The sequence below is a fragment of the Taeniopygia guttata genome, chromosome 1A (assembly GCF_048771995.1).
Source record: "Taeniopygia guttata chromosome 1A, bTaeGut7.mat, whole genome shotgun sequence".
Lineage (NCBI taxonomy): Eukaryota > Metazoa > Chordata > Aves > Passeriformes > Estrildidae > Taeniopygia > Taeniopygia guttata.
Genome location: NC_133025.1, coordinates 3,533,077 through 3,549,241, shown reverse-complemented (window position 1 = coordinate 3,549,241; position 16,165 = coordinate 3,533,077). Strand labels below are relative to the sequence as shown.

The window sequence follows — 16,165 nt, the reverse complement described above, 5'->3', positions numbered from 1 at the left end:
TGTAGAAAGTCTCTGTCTTTCAGCCCCACTGCCAAAGCAGAAGCCATAATTCGTCTGTGCTGTTTCAAGGTTGTTTATTCTGTTTATCTCTAACATGTTCTGCTGCCCTGCCGCAGCTCTGTCCTGCAGGGCAGCGTGTGGGGCTGTGCCCTCAGTGGGATGGTACAAACATTAAATACCAGAAACTACCTGTGCTGGATTTACAATAACGTGCCAATATCTGTCACCTACGTTGGACAGTGTGTCCCCAGCCTGAACCAACAGAAAAATGCCAACACCACAGTGAAACATGGAGGGCATGAAGAAGGAGGAAAAGGACAAGGCACACCCAATTTCCTCCATCTTGTGCCCTTTGAACCCCTAATCTAGAATCCTAAAATTTTACTTTTGCACCCGTGCCACACTTAATTATTACTCTTATCAAACACTCAGAGCTGGTAATTCACCCTGTAGGATTGAAAACTCTTTTCCATGGACAGAGATCACAGACAGTGTCTCTGGGGGCTCTGTCCAGGGGGGTTCCTGACCCCTGCCAGGGTCCCAGACCTGCCAGGGCAGCCAGAGGGAAGCCCTGGATTCCCACACCTGAACCCCATTTCAGCCCCCGGTATCAGCTCTCCAGCGGTGACAGGCACTGCAGAGAGGGGACATGGGACCCGAGTGTGTCCCTGGAGAGCTCAGCATCACTTCAGCTGCTCCTTTCCCCGTCGCCTTCACCCACCGCCCCTCGCTGGCGCCCTGCCCAGCCCAAGGGGGCGAAGATGTCCCCTTTCTCCAGCTCAGAGCTGCTCTGGGTGTCTCTGCACGCTGTCCCCTGGCTGCCACAGCAGCGCCAGCCCAGCCCCGTGCTCATGGTTCTGCTTCCCTCTAGTGACAGCACGGCCACACACCGGCAGCATCACTGCTCTTCCCTGGAGCCCTCCCTGCAAACCCCAAGGATGGGCGGTGGGAGCATCTCCATCCCCACTGACACGTGAAAGCTTCTGTGTCTGTGGGAATAATCCTCATTTCTCTGTCCTGCAGCTGTTCACGGACATTCCCTTCCCCAGCACGGTGCTGGGATGCTCGAGACCCTTGGGGCGGATACTGGGAAAGGCTGATTTGGAGAGCAGCTGCACAGGGAGGGGACACTTGGTTTGAGACATGACCCCTTCCCACACACAGAATCACAGAATCACAGAATAATGAGGTTGGAAGAGACCTCTAAGATCATCAAGTCCAACCCATGCCCTAACATCTCAACTAGACTATAGCACCAAGTGCCATGTCCAGTCTTTTTTTAAACATATCCAGAGATGGTGATTACACCACCTCCCTAGGAAGACAATTCCAGTATTTTATTATTCTTTCAGTGAAATTTTTTCCTAATATCCAACCTAAACTTTCCCTGATGTAGCTGAGGCTGTGTCCTCCTGTTCTGTCAGTGCTGCCCTATGGAAGAGACCGACCCCACCTGTGCACAACCTCCCTTCAGGAAGCTGTAGAGAGCAATAAGGTCACACACAAGCCCAGCTCCAAATTCCTTCCAGCATTCATGCCCAGCATCCTTCTCCCAAAACAGTCTCATGGAGCAGCAGTGAGGGGATGGGTGAGGATGGAACAGGGACAGAGCTGGACTCCAGCCTAGTGTCTGGGGCACTCAGCTCAGAAAAAAAAGCAGCCTCAAATTCCTTCTTTTCTGATAAAACACCCAAAACTCATTTACAAACCATGGTTCCTTGCTCTTCGCAGGGTCTCTCTTAGGTGGCCATGTCCTAATAAAAAAATTCATACCTTCTGCAAGATGCAATCTCTGTGATGTCTCACCACAGATTTTTTTTTTTTTTAATTCAAAAGTTTCTGTACACAAAGCATTTTCTTCAAGAAACCTGTTTCTCTCCAAATTTTTTCTAGGTTCTCCTCATCCCTCTTTAACAGCTAGACTGCCCATTGAGGGAGCTTTGAATGTACTTTTTATTAAATTTTAGACAACCTCAAAGTTTTTTCCATGATCCAAACTATGATCCCAATTTATATTGCCTGTGATGCTCCAAATGCCTCATCCCATGGCCCAAAAATGTGTTTTGGAGCTTAGGGGACTTTGTATCCTGGTCCCTAGGACCCACCACTCATTCCATGGCAGTGCCTAACATTGCTTCTTCTGCCCAGCTCAACATTTGCAGACTACATCCCCAAGCCTGAGACTTGTTCTCCCATCACTAGGGACTGGCACCAGCTCTGAAGGAGCATCTCCAGGTCCTCCAAGTCCCCAGGGCAACCCTGCAGCCCCTCTGCTGGGTGGACACATCCAGAAGTCATTGCTCCAGGTGCCTCTGGCAGCCAGGCCCCACCACCATGGCTCGTTCATTCTGATTTATCCACCCACTGATTGACTCCCTGACTTCTGGTCAGCCTGTTCTGCATATTTATTCACCAGGGGAAAACTTCCCTTCCCCTCATAATTGTTTCTGTTTCTGCTGCTTTCTGCTTCATCACTGCCTTGTTTCGGGAAAAGGGCTTTTTGGGGAGGTGATTCACTGCTCTGTGGATTTTCCTGCACACTCAGTTCATCAGCTGCCCCATCCTCTCCCCCTTGCTGCTGCTTCCCCCAGTTCACCCATTCCCCAGAGCGAATTGATTCACTGTTGAGGATTATTTTTGGCTTCCAGCTGTTGGGCTCCTTGCAGCTGCCTCGAGCTGTTATGTTCCTCTCTGCTCCCCCAGAGCCTCTCCTCCTCCTCTTCTCTTTCCTCCTGCTGCTACTCCTGGCTATATTCCTCCATCTAACAGCCCTGATGTGGGAGTCCAGGGCTTCCCTCTGGCTGCCCTGGCAGGTCTGGGACCCTGGCAGGGGTCAGGAACCCCCCTGGACAGAGCCCCCAGAGACACTGTCTGTGATCTCTGTCCATGGAAAAGACTTTTCAATCTCACAGGATGAATTACCAGCTCTGAGTGTTTGATATCAGTAATAATTAAGTGTGGCACGGGTGCAAAAGTAAAATTTTAGGATTCTAGATTAGGGGTTCAAAGGGGAAAAGATGGAGGAATTGGGTGTGTCTTGTCCTTTTTCTCCTTCTTCATGCCCTCCATGTTTCACTGTGGTGTTGGCATTTTTCTGTTGGTTTAGGCTGGGGACACACTGTCCAACGTAGGTGACAGATATTGGCACGTTATTGTAAATCCAGCACAGGTAGTTTCTGGTATTTAATGTTTGTACCATCCCACTGAGGGCAGAGCCCCACACGCTGCCCTGCAGGACAGAGCTGCGGCAGGGCAGCAGAACATGTTAGAGATAAACAGAATAAACAACCTTGAAAACAGCACAGACGAATTATGGCTTCTTCTTTGGCAGCGGGGCTGAAAGACAGAGACTTTCTGCAATCTTGGGACCATCAATACCCCAGATTCCAACACCCTGCTACCTTCTCCATGCAATGTTTGGCTATTTTTCATGGTCTCAGTGTGCCCCACCGATGACAATCAGAGGCTGGAGGGCAGCAGGAGTGTGGGGGACGTTTTGCACAGCCCAGATCTGGAGGCAGGACATTTGGCGTGAGCAGGGCTTAAGGGTAAGGTGCCACCAGCCTCTGGGCACCAGGCTGAAGGACTGCCACCCATTCCCTGATCCAGGCTGAGCACACAAGACAGCAGGATCAAGCCTATCCCTTCATTCCTCTGTGTTCAGAAGGAATAAAATTCAGTAGCTGTGATTTACCTGAAGTGATGCTGCAAGCACAAGGTGTCCTGGGTGGCTTTAACCACTGGTACCCACCAGATCCAAAGGAGCTGCTGATTTTGGAGATGTGAAGAGTGGGGATTTAGGTAGCTTGATGCCAACTGCAGCACCCAAAGCCAAGCCCTGGGTTTGTAAACCCCCCAGCTCAGCTGTTCTTTAATTCTGGAGGTGTCTCACTTCTGCAATGCCCTGGGTACAAGGGAGATCTGGTCAGGCTGTGTCCCAGGGAGCTTCCCTTGTGTCAAACCCTCCTGGATGTACAAACTCCTGTGGGCTCTCAGCAGAGGGGTTTAGTCCCTGTGTGCTCTCCAGGCCACCCATCACAAAACAAGGACTGGGCTTCCTTGGGCCACAGGACACAGTGGTGCTGGGCTGAAATCCACCCTCCTCATCTGGGGAACACTCTGAGCTCAGCTTCACCCTTTTGAGAGGTTTTCCTCACTCCTGGGGCTCTCCTTTTAAATCCTTCCCATTTCCCAGCCCCCTTTTTGCAGCATGGACCCCGTGCCTGGGCACAGCATCCCTGTGCCTTTCCCCACAGGCTCTCCCTGCCCTCGTTTGGCATCCACCCACAGTAGCCCTTAGCTCAGGTGGTGTTTGTGTCCCCCATTTGGGCGATTATTGACCCAAAACCTGTGTTCCAGGGATTTTCCACTTCCCAAGTGCAGGTGCTCTGGCGTTGGATCTCATCCCAGACTGTGCCAAGCTCAGGTTTACACAGCTGCAGGCACCAGGCAATTCATCTCACCAGTGACTTATTTCCCCCCGCCCCATTTTTGCCCAGCAAACAGTTTCTTCTCCACTTCCAGTTCCTTCTGGGGCTGGATGAAGTAGCTGGGAGCACAGATCCATGCCCAAATGGACACTGCTGGGAGCAGACCTTTATCCACCCCATTTGCAGCCACATTGGTGTTGTGCTGGGTTTAATGTGGACCACGGAGATGCTCACAGACTTTTCATGAGAACACAGAAACTCAGAATCACAGAATGGTTTGGGTGGAAGGGACCTTAAAGATCATCTAGTTCCAACCTGTAGATTATTTCGGGCTAAGCTGAGCAGCTTCTGGAAACCTGAACAGGCTACAAACCATGTCCTCAGGTTAAAATCCTGTACAACTAAGCTGCACTATCACAGCCTTTTGTGCTCCAGCCTCCGCCAGGCACAAATTCCACAAAATTCTGCTTTCCCCTCGCCTGAATCATCTCTGCCGTGACTCTGCACGTCTGGTTTTTCTCCACTAGGTCGCAGCATTAACTTCTATTTCCCTCTCCTTACTAAGCTGACAAACTGGGGACTTTTTTTTTTTTTTCTTTTTTTTTTTTCTTTTTTTTCTTCAGTAGGCAGCTCTGCCTTGTCACCCCTCCGGCCCCTCCTGGCTCCTGCATGGGGTTCCCGGGGGCTGTGGTGACTCAGTGTGGGGTGGCTGGAGAGTCCCCTGAGCTCCCTGCAGAAGGGCCTCAGCTCCTATTTGCATCTGGGCTCGCCTTGCTCGTATTCATTGTGAAATTAAAAGTGAAAATATATGTATTAATCACTAATTACATCGCCAGCATGAAGGCTGAAGGAAGGGGACAATGAAGGACCACCAACGCGCTCCTTATCTCTCCTCCCAGGCAGCTCTTTCCCCCGGTGTTGATGGTGATGACTGAGAAGCTTTTCCTGCTGATTTACAGCTTCATCCTCACGAACTGGCACGTAGGAAGGTTTCTAGCATGGAAAACACGAGTGGTGTGTCCAACTCCATCCCCTGGGCCAACCCTGCTGCCACCTCCTCCAAGGGCAGGATAGGATGCTCTGGATGTTGTCTCCTGGATGGGGCTGGGTCCAGCAGGAAATCTGGACCAGTTGTCCCCTCCAGGGCTTCACATCTCCCCAGTTAGCACTCTGGAGCTGTAAGCTGCTCTCTGGACCCCTCCAGGTGGACAGAAAGGCCCCAGCGTGGGAGACGGGGCTGGGTCCCGTGGGAGATGCTGCTGCTGGTGACTCAACCCCCCAGGTGTGCCCAGGATGGTTTTGGGGGAGCACAGCAGGGTTTGAAGGAGGGTTTCTGTGCTTTCACTATGAGCAAACTGTGCTGACAGCCAAGAGAAAGCCCTGCACAGCCCCGAGGAGCTGATGGTGGGCTAAGAACCGGCTACAAACACATGAAAATGGTTGTAGAGACACAGCCAGACTCCTCCCCTTTGTGCTGGTCTGTGACAAAAAGCACCAGTGGCAAAGTGGGGCACGGGAGACACATCCAGCTCTTGCTGGGAGACAATGCTGCCCTGGCACACAGACCACACCTAGACTGTACCCCACTACTTTGGGGATTTAGGGCTTGGCCAGAACGTGGCTGACACCCTGGTACATGTCAGCCAGGACTTAAGATGCTTCCGGGACCCAAAATTTCTGTGCAAGTTTCATTAAAAAAAAAATTGGTTTTCCTGCTTCTGTATGTCCTCAAGCTGCTTTTGTGCTGTCTCTGCAGCCCTGAGCTCTCCAGCTTATGAAATACTGGTGTTTCCAACAGCAACAGTGATGCAGAGATCCAGGGGTGGAGAAGCAGCAAGGAGCAGCACAGGAATCCCCCGCGGCAGCAGGAAATGCCTGGACAGATGGGTGCCAGGTCCCCTTCCAAGCCATCCAGGCATTGTTCCATGGTGAATTACCATTCCTACTGCTCCCAAGTTCTTCTCAGCTCTCTCCTACTCAAACCCACGCTCCAGGGGCCTTCTGAGGTCTCAGCTCACTGGTGCTGTGCTCATCTCCCCACTCCTGTCCTGCATTTGGGATAGATCCTTTTCAAACTCAGCAGCCAGCAGCTAATGCAGCCCCACAGATCCTCCCCTGCCTGCCCCACTGCTTCCCTCTGCCAAAGCCAAGTGTGGGGTGCTGAGGCTGGAGGGTGTTTTCAGACATGGGGCAGTCAAAACCTGCCTGGCCAGAGGACTCTGCAGCAGAAATCAAAGGTGGATGTGCTGGAAGCTCCAGCTTGGAGGGAGCCCAGGACACGTGTCCTTGTGCACACAGTGTTCAGCACCGCTGCTCCCAAGGGCTCCAGGGCCTGGAACATCTCAAGAGGAGCTCTGCAGCCTCACCCTCAGGGTTTTCCTGGCCTCTGACCAAGTCCCACAAGTACAAGCTATTCCCAACACAAGCAGCACACGCTGGGTACCGCCGGCTTCCCTCTGCCCTCCCACTTCCCCAAAAACAATTCCTCCATAGCTGCCTCTGCTAAAGCAACCATGGACCCAAGCCCTGAGCACCTGAGGGAACCCCCAGGCTTTTTAATCCCAGATCCAGCTGCTTTGTGCTGCCCTTGCTCTGTGACAGAGGTGAAGAGATCTCTGCATCGCTCAGTACTTTGGCTTGAATGATGCCCTGTTCTCTTCTTCCAGACCTGTGGCTTTTTACCTGCAGTGACCCTCCCTGACTCGTTGTTTACCTTGGGAGAAAGGGAACATTTGCTGCCTAGAGGAGCTCAGCTACAGCTTTTCAGTCACCGATGAAAACACTCGAAAGCTAAGAGCAGCATTTGAATTTAAAAATTGTAATTACAGCGCCCAAGAGGCAGAAGTTGGAAGAGGGCAATGAACAAAGCAGGGGGTTGGAAGAAAACAAAGAAAAGCATGAGAGGAATCTGCACTTTGAACACAGAGTCCTGAATATCTTGCACTGGCTACTTCAAATTGGGCACCCGAAATTAATAGATTCTTTGACCTTCGTTTCTCTGTGCTCTGGTGCTTTGTTTGTAAAGCAGAAACCATAATAGAGCCTCACCAAGGAAGAAAAAAGAAAAAAAAAAGATGTCATCAGGGCAACTGCTCCAGCCAAAGCATTTGGATGCTGCAGAGATAAGGATGAAGGAAAAAAAAAACAACCCTGAACGGGTTTTCAGCAAGTGAGTACCAGCATTGCGTGCGGGGAGCGAGGCAGTGTCCTCTGGAATAAAAAATACCTCCCAAAAGTGTAATTAAGGATGAACCACACATGCCCACAGGGGTTCTGTGGGCAGCCTGAAGGCAGGCATCTCTTAACTTTTAAATGCTTTCTCAACCTTGTCACTTCTGTCTTATTTTGATGCATTTTACACGTAGAACTCTGCCATATTAAGAGAATATCTACGTATCTTACAAATAACTCTGCCTGCAGAGGAAAGCCTGGCACAAACAAACAAACAGAGCCTCAAGGCTGCTTCCTCTGGTCTAAGGAGCTGGATGCTGTGCTTGGGCAATTCCAAGAACAGGTACAGAGAGCAGATGGGGAGCAGCCCTGGGAAGGAGGATTTGGGGGTGTTGGTGGCCCCCAGACACCCCCCCAGTCCTGGGCTGCTTCACAAGTGTGGACAGCAGGTCAGGGAGGGGATTCTGCACCTCTGCTCCGTTCAGGTGAGACCTCACCTGCAGAGCTGCCTCCAGCCCTGGGGCTCACAGCACAGGAAAAGACAGGGATGTGCTGGAGTGAATCAGAAGGCCACAAAGATGCTCGTAGGGATGCAGGCCCTCTGCTCTGGAGCTAGGCCGGGACAGGAGGGGAGAAAAAAAAGGCTTCAGGAAAACCTGAGAGCCTCTTCCAGTGCCTAAAGGTGCTCCAAGAGCTGGAGAGGGACTTATGACAACAGCATGGAATGACAAGTGAAAATGGCTTCCCACTGCCAGAGAGCAGGGTTAGGTGGGACACTGGGAAGAAATTCTTCCCTGTGAGGGAGGTGAGACCCTGGCAGAGGCTACCAGAGAACCTGTGGCTTCCCTTGGACCCCTGTAAGAGTCCAAGGCCAGGCTGGACAAGGCTTGGAGCACCCTGGTCTAGTGGAAGTTGTTGGGAAGTTGAAACGAAAGGATTTTCAAGGTCCCTTACAACCCAAACTATTCTGTGATTCTGTTTTGGTGATCATCACTGACCACACCACCACATTACCTCACTAGACCTCACTGCTAGATCCTGCTGGATTTATTACACCCTGGTCTCTGCAATGGCTGCTCTTGCTGCTATGGAGGAGGCAAGAGGAAGGATAAAATCCATGTGCCCTAATTCTGGAGTCTTGCTCCTTTAAACAGATGTGGGAGGGAGGGTTGGTAAATCCTTGGACAGTTTTTCATCTTGCCTCGACTGGGCTGGGCTTTGGGCTCAGTCTGTTGTCTGGTCCCCTGTCACAGCTGCTGTTGTAATGATTCATCCATCTGGTTTTCTGGGAAAAGAAAATGAGTTAGGGAAATGTTTTTTGGTTGGCTTTTTTTTTTTTTCTGGCTGTATCTTTCCTGAAACAGTTACAGCTTTGCACCCACTGGAGCTGACGGGGGGAGAAGGAGTCTTACGCATCACTTTTCACTGGCTGCAGCAGAGACAGAAGTGCTGAGAATCCCATTCCTCAAAGTCAGACCGTGACAGTTTTGTCCTGAACTGTGTTTCCAAGGAGCAAAAAAGATCCAGCAAAACCCAGCAGAAGATCCAAGCTGTATTCAGTGGGGGCACTGGACAAAACCTGCTGCTGATCACTCCAGGGACAACCCGCTCCTTCTGCTGGCTCCTCTTCTTCCTGAGCTCTCCAGAAACAATGTGGGATGAGCTGCAGGGAGGCAGCTTGGACACAAATCCACACGGAAAACATGGACACTAAAGGTCTTCTCGTTGGATTGGAACAGTTAGTCTCATGAGTGGTGTAATTTATCATAAATCAGATAAATATTGGGGGGAAAAGTCCGAGGAGTTCACACTGGGCAATGTTCAGTCTCAAAGTACAACAGGAAGCCACACTGGACTTTTTCCTTGTTGGTCTGCACAGTAAGGATGAGACAATGTACCCACCCAACTGGGAACACCAAGGCAACCTACTTCTTGCTCAAGGAAAGTGGCACTGCAAAGTCCCTTTTCCAGCAGCCTTAAAAACACTCTTATAAACCAGCCAGCTCCAGAGGAGATCTCCTCCTTCTGCTCACTCCAGGAATGTCTCTTCCTTGGTCCAAGTTGGTCAGAGGTTACACTGAGGAAGCAGCAGCCTGCCTGGGAACAATCACTCCTCCATTCAGACACACGTTAATGAATTTCCATCAAAGGGGTCAGGTATCAAAGTTTTTTTCTATGCCGCTGGAGCAAACCTTCCTGTGACAAATTCCTGCCTTTATTCCAGCTCCGTATCTGTTACAAGTGACTCCTGTGAGAACCAGATCCTCCTCGAACCCCCCAGCACAGGAACTACCCAACATCTTTCCTATTCTCTCCCATTTTTTTTTTTTTTTTTAGGTCTCCTTCTCCTCGCCAGCCTTTCCTCGCGCTTGCCCGTTCCATGATTTCATCCGAGGTGGGTGGTGAGCTCGCTCTCCCCCTCTTCCCAGCGGCTCCCGGGATCCCTGCCAGCTCCTCTCCACCCACGAGCCCAACCGCGGCTCCCGCCCGCGCCAAGGCAGCACCTCACATCTGCTGGGCTGCCTCGGCCAGGCCCAGGGGAGCCAAGGAGCACCTCATCCATCCCCCTGCTCCAGCACCTTCCAGGGGTTGGCATCTCCACCCCTGCATCCCACGGGATCCCCCACTTCACGCCCAGGACATGGGGATGGGTCACTGAAGCGACTCGTGAAGGTCGAAAGCTGCAAAGCCAAATTTCAACTTTGCGGGTTGAAAACCAACTGGAAATTGTCTTTTTTTAAACCTTTTTTTTCCCCGAGTTGCTCCCACACATAAAACCTCTGCATGGATTTAAGCATTCCCAGCCTGGCTAATGCAGGAGCACCAGGCAGCGAAGTCAGCTTCAGAGACTGTGGAGCTGAAGATGGCAAAGCAGATTTGAATCAGATTAGGATTTGTTAAGCCAAAGTGTTAAAACTGAAAACAGAGCACAGGACAGCTTCTCAAACCTCTTGGGTTATTTCCTCTGCTCTTCTGCCATGATTTAAAAAAATTAATCTTTTCACTATTCCTCCCAATGCCATTTCTGTGAGTCCATAAAACCATTTTCTCCTTGTCAGAGAATTCCGACGGCGGTGATTTATAGGCTTTGCTTGGAACGCAGCATGCAAGTACTTCACTTTTTCATCCACCCTTTCTAAACGTTTTTAACGATCTGCTTCCTCAGATCTGTTTACATTTGGGACATTAAAAGCTAAGCAACAACTCCATTATGAGAAAGAACACCATAAAAATTCCACCATTGCCAGGAAACATCTCAATACAGTGACAAACGTAGCCACGCTCTCGTCCTGCTGCTCATCTGTGGGAAGACTGGTTTATAAATTATTCATGAGCGCCTTAAAACTTCCAGGCTAATCTCAACTAAAAAGTGGGGGTTTTTACACCATTGTTTTGCTCCAAAGTTCTCCAACTGCAATTTCGATTTGCATAGAGAAATCTTCAAAATCTGCTTGCACTGAATTTCTCTTTCCTTCAAGTTGTGATTTCAGTTCTCACACTGGAAACATAGTGGAGAGTCTTTACGTGACAACTTATCTGGAAGCCTGGAAATCCATGATAATTCCCATGAATTTCCTGAGAAATTTAGGTTGTCCTAGAGGCGATTTTTGAGCAGATTTGGATTTATAAGGATTTTGGCACCTTTCAGCAGGCAATCCCATCACCCCGTGGCATTTTTAGTAATGATGAACCATATGGGGAACTATCAAGCCATTCTCTTCCCAGTGTGTTTCACAGTAAGGACAGGCAAGACTGAAGATCAAATCATGGCAAAATCTAACCGAGAAAATGACTTTGTGGTCCTCTGGAGGCTACTAACAGACCAGCTCACTCACCTGTGCTCATGGATTTTACAGCTGTCAGTCTGTTCTGGGATTTAATCCGCACGGTGGCATTGGAGTATCTTCCACGTAAAATCATCAATTATAAATAAATCCTGCTGGGTTTTTATGCAGTAATGTTATAGAAGAGCAGAGAGTCATGATATTTGAAGCAATGAAATTAAAAGAGTTGCCTTACATTCCTCTGGACGTCCACGCTCTGCCACGCGTTGCTTGGAGAACTGTTGTCACAGCTGGCTCCTCTTTGATGGCCCTTCCCAGCCACTTCATCCCAGGCTGTGCTGCTCCAAATGAGGGTCAGTGTCTGCCTTTCCAGGCAGGAATCCAGCCAGAGTTATGCAGGGCTTGACACACTGATTGCTTTGGGGAAGTAGAGACCAAAAAATCTTTCCTCTGCAGCAATATGTGAATAATTCTTCCCTGTGAGGGAGGTGAGGCCCTGGCACAGGGGGCCCAGAGAAGCTGTGGCTGCCCCTGGATCCCTGGAAGTGTCCAATCCAGGTTGGATGGGACTTGGAGCACCCTGGGATAGTGGAAGGTGTTTTGGCCTATGGCAGGGGGATGGAACTGAATGGGCTTTAAGGTCCCTTCCAACCCAAACCAGTCTTTACCAAAATATTGAACTCAAATCTTTGTGATCCCAAGGCTCACCTTTCCTTTTTTTTTTTTTTGACAAGGGGGCTTTATAAAACTTCTTTGACATGGAGAAATTGTTTTCTTGACTTGCCCTCTGGACAACTCATCTGCTTCCATGGCAGGTTCTCTGGAGAAGAATCTTCTAGGGGAGGCAGACATGATGTTGAGAAGGCAGCACAGACAAAAACTGCACATAAAGGGACTTACAATACTCAGCAATCCAGGCAGCAGAGCAGGCAGCCACACATCTCTCCATGGACTGTCCTTGGAAAGTTGCTGGAAATCCAGTAGAGCGAGAATGACATCAGGAAAAACATTTTTTGCCTCCTATTTCAAGGAGCTGAGTGGGAATATATTCTGACCATACACTGTCTGTAACCACTACACTGAGCAGTACCCACTGAACATCCACTTGCTCAACAGCAGAGGTGGGAGCACACAGCTAGTCCAGCTTTTCTGCTTGAAGCTCCAAAGTCCTGAATGTTTTCAGAGGAGATGCACCTGCAGCACCTGGAGGAGAGAACCCAGCAGTTTGATGCAGCATTTTCAGAAACCAGGACAGCAGAGCTGCCTTAGTGATACCTGAAAAGTGACAACCTCTCGTTGCAGGCAGCTTAACCCAGGTTGCTTCACTGGAGTTTGCTTCACTGCCCTCGCAGGGATTTGATCCACCAGATAGTTAGAAATTCTAACACTATTTTCATTAGGATTACCCAAACAAGGAAGAATTTGCTCTGCTGGCACCTTTGCACTGCTGTGAGCTCTGCCAACACAAGTCTCTGCCGTTTCATACTTAGCAAAGGTCCCAGCAGGACTCAACCAGCCCACAGTAAAAGCCACAATACCCAAATTCATCCTCCTCCTAACTCTGCTGCCACTGGAAATGTGTGCTAAGGACACAGCAGATCCCCCACAATTTTTGGTTAAGAAGTCCCAAATATTTTTGGTTAAGTCTCAAACTGGCTTGAAGGAATCAGGCAACAACTTGTAGCACATCATAATTATATTTCGTTTACTGTTCCACTCTTTAATAAGCACCTTATGCCTGCATGTTTCATCAATTAATGTTGACTATCTTATCAATTATAAGGAAAATTATAGTTCTGACCCTCAATTTATTTGCTGTGATAACAAAGTGATTTTCCACTATCACCCCAAGCCCCTACTCAACATGATCAGGTTATTTTTCCCCCAGATTCCCAATATACAGTGGATTTCACAGAACATCCTTATGTAGAAGCTTGACATTTTGAGACTGTGATGCAAGATCACAAAAATTTCAGACAAATTAATTGCAACAATTGAAATTTTGGCTTGATGTAGTAGAATGAAGTGGTTTCAGGGCTTGTTAATAAAAACTGTGTACACTGTCAGACATTTCTAAAATATTTTTGTATTAAAAATTTCCCAACAGACATCATCTTTCTCTCCCTCTCATCCTACCATCCAGTATATTTTATATTAATCCAGAAGGGAGAGGGTTTTTTGGGAGAAGCAATTGACTTCCAGTGCTGCTTTTGGCTTAGTCCAAGTGTTGATTTCATTTCAACATCATTCCAGAACACTGGCAACAGCACAAACTTTTCTGGCCAAAGAAACAATCCTCCTGCACGTTGCATTTTGTGACTGCTGCAGGGTCTGTCAACGGGAGGATGGAGCAGATTTCCAAACAAATAGTTTACGTTACCCATTGTGGTACCTGACTGGAGTTTTGACACTAATTCAGGTTTTGTAGGCACCATTTTGCACCCAAATCTGTGTGATAGGGAAGACTTGTCTTCCAGTAGCTTCACTTGTTGAAAAGGCCAGGAGCTGAGAGCAAATAGGATAAATTAAATAAAAAAAACAAAACAAAACAAACAAACAAACAAAAAAGCTTGTTACCTATGCTTCCCTCTTCCTCAGATATATTTTATGCTGAAAACAGAAATGCTTCTGTTTTCATCAAGCATTTTTCTTCCTTTTTTCATCCTTTCTTTCCCACGAGAGAAGATCCACCATGAGCAGGACACAATCCTGTGTGTGAGCACACAGGCACACCTCCAGCAGTGCTCACGACTGAAAATACTTTCACGAGAGCCAAACACTTGGCAGACACATTTTTCTGACTGTAGGGTTCAAAGAACCTCTTGCCTTTCAACAGAAAGAATTAAAATGTTATTAACCTTCTTCACCTGTTTCTGCACCACTTTGTAGCTGGTTTGGACCTTAAGATTAGTTTTTGTGTTAACAAGTTTCCCTAAAGTCCAGAAGTTTCGATCCTACTTGCACAGCACAGGCAGCAAATGTCCAAACAGTTCCATCTGCTCCTTCCCACAAGAAATCATTTAAGCAACTGTCTGCATGGCAGCTACTCAGGCAGTGGATGTACTTAAAACACGGTGATTATTTTCTAGTCACGCTTCCAACACCACTTAATTCTGCACAGCTTTTAACCTCCACAAGAACATCTGTCAAACCCCCTAAAACATGTAGAGCTCTGCATCGTACTGCAACCCCCCCATGCTGCTAGCCAGCGTGTATTTTCCATATTTCAATAATTTGTTCCATTAATTTAAGGGCTTAACCTACAGTCTTTGGTACTAAACACAGGCATTTGCCACTTCTCAAAGCTCTATCTGAAAAGAGAGCGTGAGGGTGGATTTTGTGAATGGATGGAAGGAAGAGTCTTGAGAGAGGTCAAAAAGTCACGTTTGGTTTGTGATTATCTTAATTAAAAATAAAGATCATCTCATTCCACCCCCTGCTATGGGCAGGGAAACCTTCCACTATCCCAGGTTGCTCCAAGCCCCATCCAACCTGATCTTGGACACTTCCAGGGATCCAGGGGCAGCCACAGCTTCTCTGGGCACCTGTGCCAGGGCCTCACCAACCTCACAGGGAAAAATTTCCTCCTAATACCTAATCTAACCCTGCTTTGTGTTTGAAGCCATTCCCCCTTGTCCTGTCACTCAACCTCCTTGGCAAAATTCCTTCTCCAGCCTTCAATATGTTTTCATATACATAAAAAAATTTGGAGGGGATAAAAGGAAGGTAGATTTGATTCCAACAACCAGCCACAACCTTAGAAATTCCTCTGAATATTCAAAAGTTGCTCCACTTGTTTACAAAATAATCTTTTTTTTAGTTACTCCATATGGAATAGCGGAAAAAGCTGAACTCACCAGGACGTCCAGGGAAACATCCCCTGCTACAGGGATGCCTTGCTGCAGGTTGGTGTGTGATGTGCTGCTGTAGGTTGGTTGGTGTTATTAACTCCCAAAAAGCTGGATGTAGAATGACCAGCTGATTGAAGGATGATTTTTCAGAGATTATCTTCATGGATAATGAGATCCTGCTGGAACTGGGGACAGGACCCACCTTCGACTCGGCTTCCAGCCAGCTGTGTCTCTGAACAACTGGAATTTCAGAGGAATTAATATATATTAAACACCCTTGGAGAGGTGACTCAGGTTCTTTATGGCTTACTCTGTCAGGGGTGTATGAGAGGAGAATGGAAGGAGCTCTCAGGCTGGCAGGGAAAACCTCCATGAGATCTTGCTTTCAGCACATCCAGAGTATGGGAGCTGCAGATTGGAAGGTTTTCCACTGCTCCTTTTATTTCCTCATACCTCACACACAGATCATTAAGACAACAGGGTGGGGCTCTTCTTCTTCCAGCCAAAGTCCACACTGATTATTCTCACTTGGAAAACCATCTCCCTTGATCTTCCCTCTCAGCACTGTAAGGTTTTCCAAAACATTCCAAGGATCATCTTCGCACAGAGGACCTAAACCAAGATCTTGGGTAATACATTTTTACAATTCTCCACCTCCCAGAGATTAAACTTGTAGCATTTCTGCAACTCCATTCACTAAAATAACACACTTCCCTGTTTTCGTATCAATAAAGCTTCTCTCCGGAGCCTCTTCTGTAAAAATTCACAAGGTGCAATTCCCCAATCACTATAACCGATTTCAAATGGTGCTAGAAATTATTATTGACTCTGAACACCAAAAGAAATCAGTCATCCTCTAAAGGGGTTACGGAGATCTGCAAGGATGAAGAGTTATGTGGTCGACAGCATTTCACATTGGAGAATCCCC

The 16,165-nt window shown here is 48.3% G+C and overlaps 1 non-coding gene across 1 annotated transcript; it reads right to left on the bottom strand.

The window, feature by feature from the left end:
- Window positions 1-16,018: 16,018 nt before the first annotated feature.
- MIR29A-1 (microRNA mir-29a-1) lies at window positions 16,019-16,089 on the bottom strand. The gene has a single exon (NR_049054.1). It is a non-coding gene; the product is annotated as a microRNA mir-29a-1 (primary transcript).
- Between the last annotated feature and the right edge of the window lie 76 nt (window positions 16,090-16,165).